A 14,884-nucleotide genomic window follows, 5' to 3' on the forward strand; every position below is an offset into this window, starting at 1 on the left:
AATAGTTAATCAGGATAATTTGGTAAAGTCACTATTCTCTCTTTCATTTATTATTATTTCTTAATCTGTGTGAAGTGGGCCATTGCGACAAATAATTTGGGACGAAGGGAGTAATGACTTATAGGACAATAATAGTTTATCATTGCATATTATAATAAAAACCAAATGAGAACTTGTTTATTCATAAAATTTCATTACATTGATAGAGATCATAAATTGATCCTCTTACTTAAACTTGAAAAAAAACTATCAACTTATGCATTATATCCTAAAAGTAGATTATGTCCTAAAAGTAGATTATGTCCTAAAACTATTTTGGTTCTTCATCTTTTTTAAATCAAATTTGTGCATTTGTCTTCTTTTTGCTCCAAAAGTTGTCGAAAATTAAGTTTATATGTTATACTTCACAAATGTTTGCATAACCCAAACCAAACATATCACAGTCCATTCTTCTTGTTCTGATATAATGTCTGCATAACATAAGTCAAACATACTCTCCATTCTTCTTGTTAGATACAATGTCTGCATAATATAAGTCAAACATACACTCCATTCTTCTTGTTATGATACAATGCCTGCATAATACAAACCAAACATATCACAGTCTAATTTTTACATGATATAGGGGGAGAGTTTTAAGTTTAAAAAATGGAATCAAGGTTGAGTAATAACAATTGCGTCCCTTGAATTGTGAAGAAAACATCAAGAAGAACAACACCAAACACTAATGTATTGTTTCAGCATAGTATATTAGTCGAATAACAGAATTGGAAAAATGTAATAAATAACAATTGCAATTCCTTAACATCAACAAAAGAAGAACTACTATAAAAAAGATGTTGCAGAATAAAACAAATAGTTGTCACGAATCTTTATTCTTCTTAGAATTAGTATAACTCTTCAAATGAAAATTAAGAAAAAGAGTAAAAAGAGAAGCATTGAAAACAACATTGAAACACCACACTTTCATCTCGGAGCATCCATCGGAAACGGCAGGTGGAAGTGGCGGTAGGTGACGGTGACAAAAAGAGGTGACAATTTGAAGTATTTTGATTTGAATGAAGTATTCATATCGTTTCTGTGGTGTGTATAATATTGTAGTTTCATTTTTGTTGGTTTGCTTTTTCCGCTTCTAGAATTCAAAATCAGTTTGCTGGGTCTAATTTGGTTTATAGGTGTTGTTAAAATTAAAGGCTTCTGTTTGTATTTCAGGTTTATCATCTTGGGTTGGTTAGTATTATATTGATTTTGCTGTTATATGGATGCCAAGTTTTTAGAGTGGCTTTTGTTGTACTTGGTGTGTTTTTGGTTCTGTTTAATTGTTCAGTTGTAATCTTCGGTGGTCTTTAAAAGTGGAGCTTAGTTCTATTATACATTCTATTTTGTCTCTCTTTTATATGTATTACTGTATTTGTTTGACATATTTAAGGTCTCTTCCTAAAATATACATCGTTTTATCAGCTCAATATCAAGTTTCATGATCAAATGTACACTTTCTCTGTGACATTAGGAAAATTGTGAAATCACATCTATCAAAGAGACTTTCACCTATCAAATAATATCAACGATGCACTTAGTATCACTGAATACCAAAATAGATTTTGTTGGAACATTATGAATATATTCCAATATAGGGAGATGAATTGAAAAAGTTAAAGTCCCACATTGATGAATTGAAAAAGTTATAGTCCCACATTGTATGTTAGTTGAAAAAACTCTTTAGTCCCACATTGCTTAGATTAGAAATCTTGGCTAGTTTACTTCATTATATAAGGAAGTCACCTGTTTCATTTCAAAATACCCCAAAAACTTATTTTGAGTTTTTCCTTCCTCATTCTCATAACTCCGCGTCTTTTGAATTGTCGAAGCGCCAACTTCTTCTCCTTTCTTTCTACTCGTTGAATTTTCCGAGTACCTTCTTGAATTCTCCTTAGAGAATAATGTTAATTTCTCCTCGTTTGAGTTGAGAAATTATAAGTATAATTTTTTCTTGGATTCTCTTTAGAGAATTATCGAAATTTCTCTTGGTTTGAGAAATTACTACGACTGGTCTTTATACCATATACTAAGATGGTATTCATACCATATTTGAATGGTCCTAGTACCATCTGAGGGTGTATTTCTAGACCGATTATCTACCGTGCAAGTAGTAATCGTATAGTATAGAACTGGGTTGTTTTATCCTGGAGGCGACGTGGTTATTAAGAGCTGCTTTGCATAATTTTAGGCAGTACCACGAAACGTCTTAAAGAGAGCGACCTAGTCCGCGACTCGACCCAGTAATTTCTTCGGTGGCAAACTTTTTAGAACCGTGATCCAACAATTTTAAGACGTTTCGAATTGCCATGGCTACTGAAGAAATTATTGGTACTTCTCGGATACTTTCTTTGACAAATTGTTCATGTTTGAAAGATGTCATTTTAAATGTTGGCAATAAATGATGATTTTTCTTCTTAATGTTGAAAACGATAGCTAACATTTTGACTGAGGATATCTTGTTGCTCCTTTTGGATCAACCGAACAAACTAACGATAAGAATCTGAGGATTCAAAAGAAACATGTAATAGTGTTGAAGTTGAATCTGTTGCACAGATTAAAGCGAACAATTTACAACATAGGAAAGAAATCACCTTATAGAAAGAATGATAATAACATTCTGAATGGAATCGCAAATTATCTGTATGACTATTACAATAACTGCGATACTTTCAAATATGTTTAAGAGGCTCTGAAAAACAAGTATGACATTGAAGAAGTTGGAGAAAGAAGAATGATTTTAGCGGCTACATGAAGTATCAGATGGTAGATGAAAGGTCAGTGGAAGCCCAAAGTCGCGAGCTTCAAAAAATTGCTCATGAGATAATCACTAAAGGTATGTATTTATATGAACAATTTGAATTTCTCTTATTATTGACAAACTGCCCCTAGTTTGAAAGTTTTTATGAATTATGCTTTGTTGGAAAATAAAATAATTTTTATTTAGAGACTGATTATTCTCATTAAAGAAGAATATGAGACATGATTAAATAGAAAAGTCTTGGTTGTTTTAAACAACAAAAATAAATTCGGTGTGGTTCTAAAGTCATATGGAAAATTATTATGGAATTAGAACTGCAATATTGTGAACCGACGTTGTTTTCTTTTTGTTTCAACTGTGGAAAACTAAGTCATATGGCTAAGAGATGTAGCATGTAATGCTTGAACTTGGTGTAGTCGTAATGCACGAGTTAACTTGGCTAATGGAAAATTTATTCATATGATCATTGAAATCAACATGGTTGATGGATCTGATGGTTGGTGGATAAACACAAGCGTCTCTCGTCGTGTTTCCTATGATCGTGTTACGTTTAAAACATACACGAATACTAAAGATAAGAAAGTGTTGTTGGAAGATGTCCACACCACTAATGTTGTCGATATTGGAGAAGTGGAACAAGGTCCACCTATGAAAAGACTTTAATCTTGAAGAATGTCATGTATACTTCTGATATTATAAAGAATCATGTTTGTGTTTTTTCTTCTTATAAATACGGAAAGATTTAGTCAATTTATTGGGGTAGATTTGTACACCATCATCACAAAGAATGATATTTTTGTGAATGAAATTGATAAGTTTAAAAACTTTGTAAAGAAGTTGAAAATGATTTAGTAAGAATTTGTAGTGATAGGTAATATGTATGATTCTAGTTTATTTAATAATTTTTATAAACTACATGAAATTGTACGTGAAACGACTGCTCCATATTCCCCTGAAATGAATGGTAAAGCAGAAACAAAGAATAGAACTTCTACTGAATTTTTTGTTGCAATTATGATGAATTCTGGTGCTGCACCTCACTAGTGGGGGAAATTTTATTGACGGTTTGTTATGTCCTGAATAGAGTTCCCAAGTCAAAGAGTAATATCTCTCCTTATGAGATATTAAAGAAAAGACAACAAAACTTGTCTTATTTGAAAACTTGGGAATGTCTGGCTTATGGCAGAATTCTGGATCCAAAACGAGTTAAACTCGCTAGTAGAGCATATGAATGTGTACTCATTGGATATGCAGCAAATAGTAAGGCATATAGGTTTTATGACCTAAATGCAAAAGTGACCATAGAATCAAATGATGATGATTTCTAAGAATACGAATTTCCCTTAAAATCGATAAATAGTGGGGGCACTCAATCGAGTCACATTCTTGTGATAAGAAGCACAGAAAGCAGCAACAATGTAGAAACAGAACTTCGAAGAAGTAAAAGAGTGATAGTTTCTAAAGATTATGGGTCTGATTATGCAGCCTATAATATAGAAGAAGATCTAATAAATCTTCAAGAAGCACTGTCATCTATGGATGCATATTTATGGCAAGAAGCTATAAACAATGAGATAGGATCTAATAAAACTGGCACTTAGTATACTTGCGTTCTGGTTGCAAACCAATCGGTTGTAAATGAGTTTTGAAAAAGAAACTAAAACCTGATGGAGCTATTGATAAATACAAGGCTCGCCTTGTAGCCAAGGGTTTTAGACAACGAGAAAATGTAGATTTTTGTGATACCTTTTCTCCAGTCACTAGAATAACATCCATTAGGGTACTTATTTCAATTGCTGCTATTTATAATTTAATAGTACACCAAATGGATGTTAAAACTGCTTTTTTAAACAGTGACTTAGAAGAAATCTATATGGAACAACCAGAAGGGTTTGTGATCCATGGACAAGAAAACAAGGTCTGTAAGTTAGATAAGTCTCTGTATGGACTAAAGAAAGCTCCTAAGCAATGGCATAAAAAGTTTGATAACTTAATGGTATCGAATGGATACAAAGTGAATGAAAGTGACAAATGCGTTTATTATAAATCTGAGAATCGCATATGCACTATCATATGTCTATATATAGACGATCTGCTCATATTTAGATCAAACATTCGTGCCGTTAATGCTATGAAATCATTATTGTGCAACAATTTTGATATGAAAGACCTCGGAAAAACAAGTGTGATTCTTGGATCAAGATCACGAGATCCGAGCTAGGAATTTCTTTAGATCAATTATACTATGTGGAGAAGATCTTAAGGAAATATAAATACTTTGATTGTAAACTTGTGTGCACACCATATGATCCAAGTGTGAAATTGTTTAAGAACACTTGTGCAAGTGTAAGACAAACAGAGTATGCGAGCATCATTTGCAGCCTTAGATATACCACTGATTGTATTAGACCTGATATTGTATATGTCGTAAGATTGTTATGCATATTTACGAGTAGACCGAGTAACGAGCACTGACAAGCTATTGAGCGATTCATGAGGTACCTTAAAAGGACCATAGATCTCGGCCTACATTATCAGAAAGTTCCTGTTGTACTTGAAGGATACAATGATGCAGATTAGAATACCTTGTCAGGTGATTCTAAAGCTATTAGTGGCTATGTATTCAACATAGTTGGAGGAGTTGTATCTTGGAAATAAAAAAATAGACTATCCTGGCTCAGTCCATGATAGAGTTTGAAATGATAACATTAGCAAATGCTAGTGAAGAAGCAATTTGGTTAAGATGCTTGCTAGCTGAGATTCTCTTATGGGAAAAACCTATGCCAGTTGTGTTGATCCACTGCAATAGTACCGCGGCTATTGCAAAATTTGAGAACCGTTATTATAATGGTAAAAGACGTCAAATAAGAAGAAAGAACAACACTCTTAGAGATTGTATCTCTAAAGGGGCTGTAAGAATGGATCATGTACGCACTGATGAAAACTTAGCAGATCCTTTGACGAAAGGATTAGCTAGAGAGAAAGTCCATAATACATCTAAAAAGATGGGACTAATGCTTATACAGAAATGAGTTGCTCATGATGGTAACCCGACCTAAATGACTGGAGATCCCAAGAAATAGGTTCAATGGGTAATAACAAGTTGTGAGTAATATGAAGCGATCATGCTAGAGTAAATAAAAGAAGCATGAATCCTGAAGTAATAAGAGGATGAGATAATAGAAACTCTTAATGAGATCTATACTTTGTATGAGGGAGTACCTAGGCTACAGGAGTACTCTTGATAGACTCACCTATGTGATTGTGGAACTGAGGCCGGTTCCTATGGAATTTCGAGGCAGAATTCCTAGAGCCTTCACTAAACCGGGATACACGTGCAGGGCCATTAAAAGCACGGGCTATTAAGAATACACCTTAAGAAAAGGTTGTGTGCGGGTCTGATGTCTGAGATAGAGTTCAAGACATTAGTGTCACTCTTGTTGAATCAGAATCCTACTTGCTACGCAAAGGTTCAAGTCCTAGACACCTTTGCTTATGCACAATCTTAGAAACGTTTGACGTTACTTCTGAAACACTTTTTTTAAATTCAAGTGGGGGATTGTTGGAACATTATGAATATATTCCAATATAGGGAGATGAATTGAAAAAGTTAAAGTCCCACATTGATGAATTGAAAAAGTTATAGTCCCACATTGTATGTTAGTTGAAAAAACTCTTTAGTCCCACATTGCTTATATTAGAAATCTTGGCTAGTTTACTTCATTATATAAGGAAGTCACCTGTTTCATTTCAAAATACCCCAAAAACTTATTTTGAGTTTTTCCTTCCTCATTCTCATAACTCCGCGTCTTTTGAATTGTCGAAGCGCCAACTTCTTCTCCTTTCTTTCTACTCGTTGAATTTTCCGAGTACCTTCTTGAATTCTCCTTAGAGAATAATGTTAATTTCTCCTCGTTTGAGTTGAGAAATTATAAGTATAATTTTTTCTTGGATTCTCTTTAGAGAATTATTGAAATTTCTCTTGGTTTGAGAAATTACTACGACTGGTCTTTATACCATATACTAAGATGGTATTCATACCATATTTGAATGGTCCTAGTACCATCTGAGGGTGTATTTCTAGATCGATTATCTACCGTGCAAGTAGTAATCGTATAGTATAGAACTGGGTTGTTTTATCCTGGAGGCGACGTGGTTATTAAGAGCTGCTTTGCATAATTTTAGGCAGTACCGCGAAACGTCTTAAAGAGAGCGACCTAGTCCGCGACTCGACCCGGTAATTTCTTCGGTGGCAAACTTTTTAGAACCGTGATCCAACAGATTTCGTTAACAAACCATTCAAACACAGAATCATAGCTTACATCGTTGCAACGTAACAAAAGGATCAAAATACATTTACCATCTTGCCAAAATATTAACATTACATAGCACAGACATTGTAAAACATTGCCAACTGATTAAAATTCAAATACGAATCAACACTTCATCTAAACTTCCATTCAGAATGGGAAGATGAACTGCAACAATATACAACAGAAAACTGTTGACTTTAAATGTATGGAAAAGTTACATGCAACATCATCTTATCAATGTATATCATGAAGCTATTGACAACCATAACAAGAAGATAGATGACATATCTGCTGTGAGATAAAATCGAAACGTGGTCAACATTTGACCAGTGCACGTGCCTCCGTAGCACGAGTCGGATTAGTCGAAACGTGGAAATCATTTTGACCGCTCGTGGTTGAAGTTTTGGAAGAAAAACGTTTGTAAGGAATGAGAAGAGAAACAAATGGAAGACAAACATTTTAACCACAACTGATGTGCTGAGCATATACTTATTTATGTCTTGAAGAAAAAATGCTATATATACACAGTAGGGTCCACTATCAAGTACAAGAATAATTCAGCTATTAGTGGCTATGTATTCAACATAGTTGGAGGAGTTGTATCTTGGAAATAAAAAAATAGACTATCCTGGCTCAGTCCATGATAGAGTTTGCAATGATAACATTAGCAAATGCTAGTGAAGAAGCAATTTGGTTAAGATGCTTGCTAGCTGAGATTCTCTTGTGGGAAAAACCTATGCCAGTTGTGTTGATCCACTGCAATAGTACCGCGACTATTGCAAAATTTGAGAACCGTTATTATAATGGTAAAAGACGTCAAATAAGAAGAAAGAACAACACTCTTAGAGATTGTATCTCTAAAGGGGCTGTAAGAATGGATCATGTACGCACTGATGAAAACTTAGCAGATCCTTTGACGAAAGGATTAGCTAGAGAGAAAGTCCATAATACATCTAAAAAGATGGGACTAATGCTTATACAGAAATGAGTTGCTCATGATGGTAACCCGACCTAAATGACTGGAGATCCCAAGAAATAGGTTCAATGGGTAATAACAAGTTGTGAGTAATATGAAGCGATCATGCTAGAGTAAATAAAAGAAGCATGAATCCTGAAGTAATAAGAGGATGAGATAATATAAACTCTTAATGAGATCTATACTTTGTATGAGGGAGTACCTAGGCTACAGGAGTACTCTTGATAGACTCACCTATGTGATTGTGGAACTGAGGCCGGTTCCTATGGAATTTCGAGGCAGAATTCCTAGAGCCTTCACTAAACCGGGATACACGTGCAGGGCCATTAAAAGCACGGGCTATTAAGAATACACCTTAAGAAAAGGTTGTGTGCGGGTCTGATGTCTGAGATAGAGTTCAAGACAATAGTGTCACTCTTGTTGAATCAGAATCCTACTTGCTACGCAAAGGTTCAAGTCGTAGACACCTTTGCTTATGCACAATCTTAGAAACGTTTGACGTTACTTCTGAAACACTTTTTTTAAATTCAAGTGGGGGATTGTTGGAACATTATGAATATATTCCAATATAGGGAGATGAATTGAAAAAGTTAAAGTCCCACATTGATGAATTGAAAAAGTTATAGTCCCACATTGTATGTTAGTTGAAAAAACTCTTTAGTCCCACATTGCTTATATTAGAAATCTTGGCTAGTTTACTTCATTATATAAGGAAGTCACCTGTTTCATTTCAAAATACCCCAAAAACTTATTTTGAGTTTTTCCTTCCTCATTCTCATAACTCCGCGTCTTTTGAATTGTCGAAGCGCCAACTTCTTCTCCTTTCTTTCTACTCGTTGAATTTTCCGAGTACCTTCTTGAATTCTCCTTAGAGAATAATGTTAATTTCTCCTCGTTTGAGTTGAGAAATTATAAGTATAATTTTTTCTTGGATTCTCTTTAGAGAATTATTGAAATTTCTCTTGGTTTGAGAAATTACTACGACTGGTCTTTATACCATATACTAAGATGGTATTCATACCATATTTGAATGGTCCTAGTACCATCTGAGGGTGTATTTCTAGATCGATTATCTACCGTGCAAGTAGTAATCGTATAGTATAGAACTGGGTTGTTTTATCCTGGAGGCGACGTGGTTATTAAGAGCTGCTTTGCATAATTTTAGGCAGTACCGCGAAACGTCTTAAAGAGAGCGACCTAGTCCGCGACTCGACCCGGTAATTTCTTCGGTGGCAAACTTTTTAGAACCGTGATCCAACAGATTTCGTTAACAAACCATTCAAACACAGAATCATAGCTTACATCGTTGCAACGTAACAAAAGGATCAAAATACATTTACCATCTTGCCAAAATATTAACATTACATAGCACAGACATTGTAAAACATTGCCAACTGATTAAAATTCAAATACGAATCAACACTTCATCTAAACTTCCATTCAGAATGGGAAGATGAACTGCAACAATATACAACAGAAAACTGTTGACTTTAAATGTATGGAAAAGTTACATGCAACATCATCTTATCAATGTATATCATGAAGCTATTGACAACCATAACAAGAAGATAGATGACATATCTGCTGTGAGATAAAATCGAAACGTGGTCAACATTTGACCAGTGCACGTGCCTCCGTAGCACGAGTCGGATTAGTCGAAACGTGGAAATCATTTTGACCGCTCGTGGTTGAAGTTTTGGAAGAAAAACGTTTGTAAGGAATGAGAAGAGAAACAAATGGAAGACAAACATTTTAACCACAACTGATGTGCTGAGCATATACTTATTTATGTCTTGAAGAAAAAATGCTATATATACACAGTAGGGTCCACTATCAAGTACAAGAATAATTCAGCTATTAGTGGCTATGTATTCAACATAGTTGGAGGAGTTGTATCTTGGAAATAAAAAAATAGACTATCCTGGCTCAGTCCATGATAGAGTTTGCAATGATAACATTAGCAAATGCTAGTGAAGAAGCAATTTGGTTAAGATGCTTGCTAGCTGAGATTCTCTTGTGGGAAAAACCTATGCCAGTTGTGTTGATCCACTGCAATAGTACCGCGACTATTGCAAAATTTGAGAACCGTTATTATAATGGTAAAAGACGTCAAATAAGAAGAAAGAACAACACTCTTAGAGATTGTATCTCTAAAGGGGCTGTAAGAATGGATCATGTACGCACTGATGAAAACTTAGCAGATCCTTTGACGAAAGGATTAGCTAGAGAGAAAGTCCATAATACATCTAAAAAGATGGGACTAATGCTTATACAGAAATGAGTTGCTCATGATGGTAACCCGACCTAAATGACTGGAGATCCCAATAAATAGGTTCAATGGGTAATAACAAGTTGTGAGTAATATGAAGCGATCATGCTAGAGTAAATAAAAGAAGCATGAATCCTGAAGTAATAAGAGGATGAGATAATATAAACTCTTAATGAGATCTATACTTTGTATGAGGGAGTACCTAGGCTACAGGAGTACTCTTGATAGACTCACCTATGTGATTGTGGAACTGAGGCCGGTTCCTATGGAATTTCGAGGCAGAATTCCTAGAGCCTTCACTAAACCGGGATACACGTGCAGGGCCATTAAAAGCACGGGCTATTAAGAATACACCTTAAGAAAAGGTTGTGTGCGGGTCTGATGTCTGAGATAGAGTTCAAGACAATAGTGTCACTCTTGTTGAATCAGAATCCTACTTGCTACGCAAAGGTTCAAGTCGTAGACACCTTTGCTTATGCACAATCTTAGAAACGTTTGACGTTACTTCTGAAACACTTTTTTTAAATTCAAGTGGGGGATTGTTGGAACATTATGAATATATTCCAATATAGGGAGATGAATTGAAAAAGTTAAAGTCCCACATTGATGAATTGAAAAAGTTATAGTCCCACATTGTATGTTAGTTGAAAAAACTCTTTAGTCCCACATTGCTTATATTAGAAATCTTGGCTAGTTTACTTCATTATATAAGGAAGTCACCTGTTTCATTTCAAAATACCCCAAAAACTTATTTTGAGTTTTTCCTTCCTCATTCTCATAACTCCGCGTCTTTTGAATTGTCGAAGCGCCAACTTCTTCTCCTTTCTTTCTACTCGTTGAATTTTCCGAGTACCTTCTTGAATTCTCCTTAGAGAATAATGTTAATTTCTCCTCGTTTGAGTTGAGAAATTATAAGTATAATTTTTTCTTGGATTCTCTTTAGAGAATTATTGAAATTTCTCTTGGTTTGAGAAATTACTACGACTGGTCTTTATACCATATACTAAGATGGTATTCATACCATATTTGAATGGTCCTAGTACCATCTGAGGGTGTATTTCTAGATCGATTATCTACCGTGCAAGTAGTAATCGTATAGTATAGAACTGGGTTGTTTTATCCTGGAGGCGACGTGGTTATTAAGAGCTGCTTTGCATAATTTTAGGCAGTACCGCGAAACGTCTTAAAGAGAGCGACCTAGTCCGCGACTCGACCCGGTAATTTCTTCGGTGGCAAACTTTTTAGAACCGTGATCCAACAGATTTCGTTAACAAACCATTCAAACACAGAATCATAGCTTACATCGTTGCAACGTAACAAAAGGATCAAAATACATTTACCATCTTGCCAAAATATTAACATTACATAGCACAGACATTGTAAAACATTGCCAACTGATTAAAATTCAAATACGAATCAACACTTCATCTAAACTTCCATTCAGAATGGGAAGATGAACTGCAACAATATACAACAGAAAACTGTTGACTTTAAATGTATGGAAAAGTTACATGCAACATCATCTTATCAATGTATATCATGAAGCTATTGACAACCATAACAAGAAGATAGATGACATATCTGCTGTGAGATAAAATCGAAACGTGGTCAACATTTGACCAGTGCACGTGCCTCCGTAGCACGAGTCGGATTAGTCGAAACGTGGAAATCATTTTGACCGCTCGTGGTTGAAGTTTTGGAAGAAAAACGTTTGTAAGGAATGAGAAGAGAAAGAAATGGAAGACAAACATTTTAACCACAACTGATGTGCTGAGCATATACTTATTTATGTCTTGAAGAAAAAATGCTATATATACACAGTAGGGTCCACTATCAAGTACAAGAATAATTCAGCTATTAGTGGCTATGTATTCAACATAGTTGGAGGAGTTGTATCTTGGAAATAAAAAAATAGACTATCCTGGCTCAGTCCATGATAGAGTTTGCAATGATAACATTAGCAAATGCTAGTGAAGAAGCAATTTGGTTAAGATGCTTGCTAGCTGAGATTCTCTTGTGGGAAAAACCTATGCCAGTTGTGTTGATCCACTGCAATAGTACCGCGACTATTGCAAAATTTGAGAACCGTTATTATAATGGTAAAAGACGTCAAATAAGAAGAAAGAACAACACTCTTAGAGATTGTATCTCTAAAGGGGCTGTAAGAATGGATCATGTACGCACTGATGAAAACTTAGCAGATCCTTTGACGAAAGGATTAGCTAGAGAGAAAGTCCATAATACATCTAAAAAGATGGGACTAATGCTTATACAGAAATGAGTTGCTCATGATGGTAACCCGACCTAAATGACTGGAGATCCCAAGAAATAGGTTCAATGGGTAATAACAAGTTGTGAGTAATATGAAGCGATCATGCTAGAGTAAATAAAAGAAGCATGAATCCTGAAGTAATAAGAGGATGAGATAATATAAACTCTTAATGAGATCTATACTTTGTATGAGGGAGTACCTAGGCTACAGGAGTACTCTTGATAGACTCACCTATGTGATTGTGGAACTGAGGCCGGTTCCTATGGAATTTCGAGGCAGAATTCCTAGAGCCTTCACTAAACCGGGATACACGTGCAGGGCCATTAAAAGCACGGGCTATTAAGAATACACCTTAAGAAAAGGTTGTGTGCGGGTCTGATGTCTGAGATAGAGTTCAAGACAATAGTGTCACTCTTGTTGAATCAGAATCCTACTTGCTACGCAAAGGTTCAAGTCGTAGACACCTTTGCTTATGCACAATCTTAGAAACGTTTGACGTTACTTCTGAAACACTTTTTTTAAATTCAAGTGGGGGATTGTTGGAACATTATGAATATATTCCAATATAGGGAGATGAATTGAAAAAGTTAAAGTCCCACATTGATGAATTGAAAAAGTTATAGTCCCACATTGTATGTTAGTTGAAAAAACTCTTTAGTCCCACATTGCTTATATTAGAAATCTTGGCTAGTTTACTTCATTATATAAGGAAGTCACCTGTTTCATTTCAAAATACCCCAAAAACTTATTTTGAGTTTTTCCTTCCTCATTCTCATAACTCCGCGTCTTTTGAATTGTCGAAGCGCCAACTTCTTCTCCTTTCTTTCTACTCGTTGAATTTTCCGAGTACCTTCTTGAATTCTCCTTAGAGAATAATGTTAATTTCTCCTCGTTTGAGTTGAGAAATTATAAGTATAATTTTTTCTTGGATTCTCTTTAGAGAATTATTGAAATTTCTCTTGGTTTGAGAAATTACTACGACTGGTCTTTATACCATATACTAAGATGGTATTCATACCATATTTGAATGGTCCTAGTACCATCTGAGGGTGTATTTCTAGATCGATTATCTACCGTGCAAGTAGTAATCGTATAGTATAGAACTGGGTTGTTTTATCCTGGAGGCGACGTGGTTATTAAGAGCTGCTTTGCATAATTTTAGGCAGTACCGCGAAACGTCTTAAAGAGAGCGACCTAGTCCGCGACTCGACCCGGTAATTTCTTCGGTGGCAAACTTTTTAGAACCGTGATCCAACAGATTTCGTTAACAAACCATTCAAACACAGAATCATAGCTTACATCGTTGCAACGTAACAAAAGGATCAAAATACATTTACCATCTTGCCAAAATATTAACATTACATAGCACAGACATTGTAAAACATTGCCAACTGATTAAAATTCAAATACGAATCAACACTTCATCTAAACTTCCATTCAGAATGGGAAGATGAACTGCAACAATATACAACAGAAAACTGTTGACTTTAAATGTATGGAAAAGTTACATGCAACATCATCTTATCAATGTATATCATGAAGCTATTGACAACCATAACAAGAAGATAGATGACATATCTGCTGTGAGATAAAATCGAAACGTGGTCAACATTTGACCAGTGCACGTGCCTCCGTAGCACGAGTCGGATTAGTCGAAACGTGGAAATCATTTTGACCGCTCGTGGTTGAAGTTTTGGAAGAAAAACGTTTGTAAGGAATGAGAAGAGAAACAAATGGAAGACAAACATTTTAACCACAACTGATGTGCTGAGCATATACTTATTTATGTCTTGAAGAAAAAATGCTATATATACACAGTAGGGTCCACTATCAAGTACAAGAATAATTCAGCTATTAGTGGCTATGTATTCAACATAGTTGGAGGAGTTGTATCTTGGAAATAAAAAAATAGACTATCCTGGCTCAGTCCATGATAGAGTTTGCAATGATAACATTAGCAAATGCTAGTGAAGAAGCAATTTGGTTAAGATGCTTGCTAGCTGAGATTCTCTTGTGGGAAAAACCTATGCCAGTTGTGTTGATCCACTGCAATAGTACCGCGACTATTGCAAAATTTGAGAACCGTTATTATAATGGTAAAAGACGTCAAATAAGAAGAAAGAACAACACTCTTAGAGATTGTATCTCTAAAGGGGCTGTAAGAATGGATCATGTACGCACTGATGAAAACTTAGCAGATCCTTTGACGAAAGGATTAGCTAGAGAGAAAGTCCATAATACATCTAAAAAGATGGGA

The sequence above is a fragment of the Vicia villosa genome, linkage group LG5, assembly GCF_029867415.1.
Source record: "Vicia villosa cultivar HV-30 ecotype Madison, WI linkage group LG5, Vvil1.0, whole genome shotgun sequence".
NCBI lineage: Eukaryota > Viridiplantae > Streptophyta > Magnoliopsida > Fabales > Fabaceae > Vicia > Vicia villosa.